We start from the raw sequence: 5,243 nt of genomic DNA, 5'->3' as shown, positions 1-5,243 counted from the left end.
GAGCCAAGGTGCACTGAACCCCAAGTGAGCTATCCAGTCCCCTCCTATGCACAGTTCCAGGCATATGCTAACCAGGTTCCCTCCCAGGATGCCATCCCTAGGGACAAAGATGAACATTTTGCCCTAATCTATTAACCAGTTAGTAATAAGTTACTTAATGCAGCATGATGGGTGTTGTCTGTCCCTCTAGACCCTCGTACTCTGGGGGCTGGATTGGGTCCACCATCCTAATTCTTCTGCAGAAAAGAGCTGCCAGGAGGGGTAGGTATGAGCCTGGGCTGGGACAGGGAAGAAGTTACAGCCATTGGGCAGGGCACCCACCATGCCCTGGACTCTCCCCAGACCCTGCAGAGCTTCAAGTCCTTCTCCGCAGATTGTGCCAACAACCCCCAAGACCTAAGAAGGGCCAACATCTCCTGCATCTATCCATGCTGGGATCTCATAGCTAGATTTTCACGCATCTAGGTGTGATGAGCTTTCTGCTACATTTCCACCATAAAGTTTTCCTTGGCAGAAATGCCCACTTGGGGATCCTGGCCTGTTCCAGCTGTTCTCTATGTGCCCAAGTCAGTGAGAAAACTTGAAAACTCCAAACCAATACAAATATTATTTTCTACACTTTTCTATCTCAAGTTTATTTTTCCCTCAGGATTTTTAAATAAATACTTGAGATTTCTATCTTATATATAATTTGAATGAGGCCATAGCAAACTTTATTCTCCTGACATCTTTGTTTTTTATAGAATTATTTAATTTTACTTATTATTATTATTATTATTTTAATTTGACCAAAGAGTGATGTTTGACCAAAGAGTGATGTTAAGTGCAAAAGCACATCACCAGGTCTGGGATTCGAACCACAATCAGCCATGTGGGAGTCCAGCATGCCTTAACCATCATCCCACCTGCTGGCTCCCCGACCTGTTAATATATGTGTATAAACCATTATATTTTTGTATTTGTCTTTGTTTAAGTTAACCATTGTTAAGATCTCGTGCCTACCTAGGCACAAATAATGCTCAATAAATGTTTAATTTTATTTAATTTTATTTAATATTATCATTATTTAATTTGCAATTTGGCACATGTGCTCACCAGAGAGTGACAGAGAGAGAAAGAAAGAGATGGAAAATGACAAAGCAGGCCTTCAGACCCAAGATTCGAACCATGGTCAATCACATAGGAACCCAGTGCCTCAACTATCATGCCACCTGCTGGCCTGCAATATGCTGCCCCCGAACTCTTCTGAACATGTTACCCTCTCCAATTTCAGCTTATGAAAAAAGATGATTATAAAATTTTTAAGGTACCATGTTGACATTTTTAACTCATCATGATTTATTTCCTTACTGTAAAATGAATTTTAGAAATAAATAAAAAATATGGGCTTGCTCTAAGTGGTACCTTTTATTGTTATTGAAGCAGTTGGAGTTAGGTCTCAGAGACCACACCAAAGTTCAGGTGCTCACTGCTGAACAGCCAACACTTGAGAGACAAGTGTTGATGAAAAGGAAAGGTAGTTTTATTCAGGAAACTTTGACCTGAAAAGATGTAAACTAATTCTCAAAAGACATCTCCTTTCAGAAAAAACAATCGGGCTGAAAAGAAAAACCTGCTTTGGCATTGCTCTGAGAAGAAACAGCAACAAATAAATGCCAACACTTCTAGTAGTGGAGTAATGCAAGACTGATAAACTGCAAGAAATAGACTGGAAGCTCAGAGAGTAGTGAATCTCAGCTAAAAGACATAAAAAATGAGTCAATTTTCTGAACATGGAGAAACTCCAGAGTCCTGTACACCACAGAGGAGGTGAGAGGAACTATCCTCCAAAACTATGTATTTCATACACCAGTCTCAGACCCCAGCACTCTTCAACTGCATAATAAAACTGTCAAGGGGCTAACACTCATTATAGAAAAGTACCAAGTTACATCTCAGTGTAAACATTAAATTTTCTTCACCAATCCTAAGAGCTTAGTGCAGTCTTGAAAGTGAACCAGGTGGTAGAGCATAAAATATAATTAGGACCAGTCTTACATCTCCACAGTTCTGTGGGTTGAAAGCAGCAATACAGAGGAGAGGAATCCTCTGATATTGGAAGAAATGAGGGGAACAACCCCAGTGACTGAAAACTACCAGCTCTTTTGCATAATGTAGACCAAGAGCCTTGTGCATTCCCACCCCCCACTCCCAGTACATGTGAAAGTACCAACCCCATCAAAGACTCAGGAATCTGGATATTTCTTCCAACTAGCTGGCAGGCCTAGATTCTCCCACTTTTCAGAATTGAGTCTCAGGGAATGGCTACTTGCCCACTCTAAGGTTACCTGCAGTGCAGCCCTTCAGAATATCCTTGAATTGTTAAATGTAGAAAAAGCAAAGACAAGGGTACCTGGGAAATGGGTACAAGGGGTTGCCATCCCAGTTAGTGGGAAGATGACAGGACACTGCCCCAGGACAACCAAAATCCTGGAGAACATTATCTAGTCACCTAGATGCTAACATGAGTTTGCTTGGATCTTATCAATCACTGGCTAATGTCAGGCACCATAGGCCAGGCATGCTGACCCCACTTGATCCCAGAGACTCAGAAACATTCTCTTCCTCAGGAGGCTGCCTTACCAGGGCCACATGCAGGTTTTACAGAATCCCTGTCCCACAGGATTTGCTGGCTATACATCTAGGTTCAAATTGACCCCACCAAATTTAGTTTGCCTCTGGCCCCTCCGGACACCCTCCCCATGGTGATCGGAGTTTTGTGGGTCACTCTGAGCCCTCCTAGGCCTGTCACCTAGGCTCTGCTTGGACCCATAAGACTTAACTCACCTCCAATCCTTGTGGGCTATCTAACCTGAACTCTGTTCAGGCTTAGTTGGCCCCACTGGCCTTTTAGCACTGCAAGGCACCTCACCTGACCCTGTTCCACTTAGGACTTCATGTTCTGCCTTTCTTAGCCCTGTCCATGTTCTGGCATAGCAGGCTTTTCTACTCAAGCCCTATTGAGCTGTACTGGTCTCAGGGGGCGCTTAACCTAAGCCTGGTTAGGGTACACTTGGAAGCGATTCTGTGCTGCTAAACTCTGGACTTTATAAATTTTCCTGCCCATGCCTTACTGGGTCCCCACTAGCCTCACCATAGGGTCTCACAAGGTGGCCTTCTGGACATGCTTAGTCCTGCTTGTCATGCCCACCTCTGTACCTCACAGGATCACCACTCCTGGTACCACACGAGTCCTACGGCTTTGTCCAAGGTATTACTGGAGCACCCAGACACCATGTCATGCACAGAGCGAAAGCAGTCGGAAAATCACCAAATAGTTTAAAAGGCCCATCTGGGACCTGAGGGTTGGTTCCTAGTTGTGTCTTACCCTACTCTGCCTCTTCCCTTTCTCACTTACCTCTCTTCCTGCCGCTAGGTTGACATCCCTAAATTTAATTTTTTTCATGGTAATCCCCAACTCAAAGACTTGCAAGGCAACTCCCCCCAGCTAGCAAGAGAAGTTCAGACTCCTTGGCACCAGCCCGAGTCCTCCAGAACCGAGCCTCACCTGCTGCTCCGGCACTGCCAATTTCTTCGGCAAATGTCTGCTAAGTGCCAGGCATTGTTTTAGGCCTGGGAGACACTGGAGGAGACAGAGAGTAGGGATTCTTATTTCTTAGTGGACATAAATGGACACAAATTAGGCAAACAAAAATTTCAAATGGTGTGACCAGCAGTTGGCATAACGGCTACATGGCTGGGTTCCCATGTAGTCGACCACGGATCAAGTCTAAGACCTGGCAGCTTAAAACTCACTCCACGTACATGTGCATGCATGCCCAGAATCCTCAGAGGAGACTGAAGGAGAACGGATTGCAATGTAGCCATCTCCTCTGGGGGTGATTTCTCACTTTCTGTCTCTCTGTATCTTTCTATCTCTCTGGTGAACATATATGCCCTATAGCAAAATATTTCTCTTTAAAAAAAAGAAAAGAAGAAAGAAAGAGAGGAAAGAAGTAAAGTACATAGGGATCCAGCAGTTAGCATAAAGGCTATGTCACTGGACTCCCACGTAGTCGACCGCAGTTCGCATCTCAGACCCAGTGGCTTAAAACTCACGCCGGGTGCGTGTCTGTGCATGCCCAAGATCCTGAGAAGAAAATGGAGGAGAAGGGATTGTGGTGTGGCCATCCCCCTGGGGGGTGATTTCTCGCTTTCTGTCTCTATGTCTCTGTCTGGGGAGCGCACGCGCCCTATAGCGAAAAAACCTCTCAAAAAAAAAAAAGAGTAAAGTACATAAAATTATATAATTATTGGAAACCTAATTCAAGATATTGATTATAGCAAAACTCAATGAGATGCAAGAGAGTTTCAAGAGATTAAAAAAAAAACAACGGATGACATGAGAATGCTCCAGAAAAACAACTAGCTATAAAGAGAATAAAAAAGAGGGTCAGCAGGTGGCATGCATGTTAAGTTGCTAAATCTCACATGGCCAACACTGCAGTTAAAATCCTGGACCCAGTCACTTAAAAGTCACACATGTTTGTGTATGCTCAAAAGTCTGTACAGAGACTAGGGAAGGGATTGTGCCATGGCCATCTGCCTAGGGGACACTTTCTCTCTATCCCTTTGAGGAGGAAATGCAGCCAATAGCAAACTTGAAGAGATTCAAATGAAAATCCTTGAGATAAACAGTACAATATAGGTAATAAAATATCCTATAAAGTGCACTGACAAAAGATTAGGCTATGCAAAAGTGTATGTGAACTTAAACATACAGCTATGCAAATAGTTCAAACTCTGAAAAAAAAATTAAAGCTGAAGAGAACAATAAAGTAAGTGGCCATCCTATCTGAAAGATGATTTTTCAGATTCTGTCTCTCTCTCTGGTGAGCACATGTGCTCTATGGGGGAGTGACTGGCCAGATTAACGAGGCCATGAATCTGGACTGTTGCCCAGCTAATTTAGTGTCTTTAACTAAAATAACAGAACCTTCATCCAATTCATTAAGGAAGGCAGAATTTAAGAAGTTACCATTTCAATAAATTTGATAGCTTGCTTCTGTCTAGTATACCATTTAAAGTTTTCTTTCAACCATTCAAAATAATCAATGATTGATCCATCCAGCCTTTGTTTCTATTGTTGAAATTTACTTTAATATTCCTTGGAAATAGTTATGGTATAGCTTCATCAAGAACAATTTTTAAGAGGCAGACTTGTTTTCATTCTCCTGAGTTTTTAGTTAAAATCTATACCACAG

The sequence above is a fragment of the Tupaia chinensis genome, unplaced genomic scaffold, assembly GCF_000334495.1.
Source record: "Tupaia chinensis unplaced genomic scaffold, TupChi_1.0 Scaffold141648_1, whole genome shotgun sequence".
In the NCBI taxonomy this organism is placed as follows: Eukaryota; Metazoa; Chordata; class Mammalia; order Scandentia; family Tupaiidae; genus Tupaia; species Tupaia belangeri.
The sequence above is the reverse complement of the archived record's forward strand: the minus strand, read 5'-3'. Positions refer to the sequence as shown.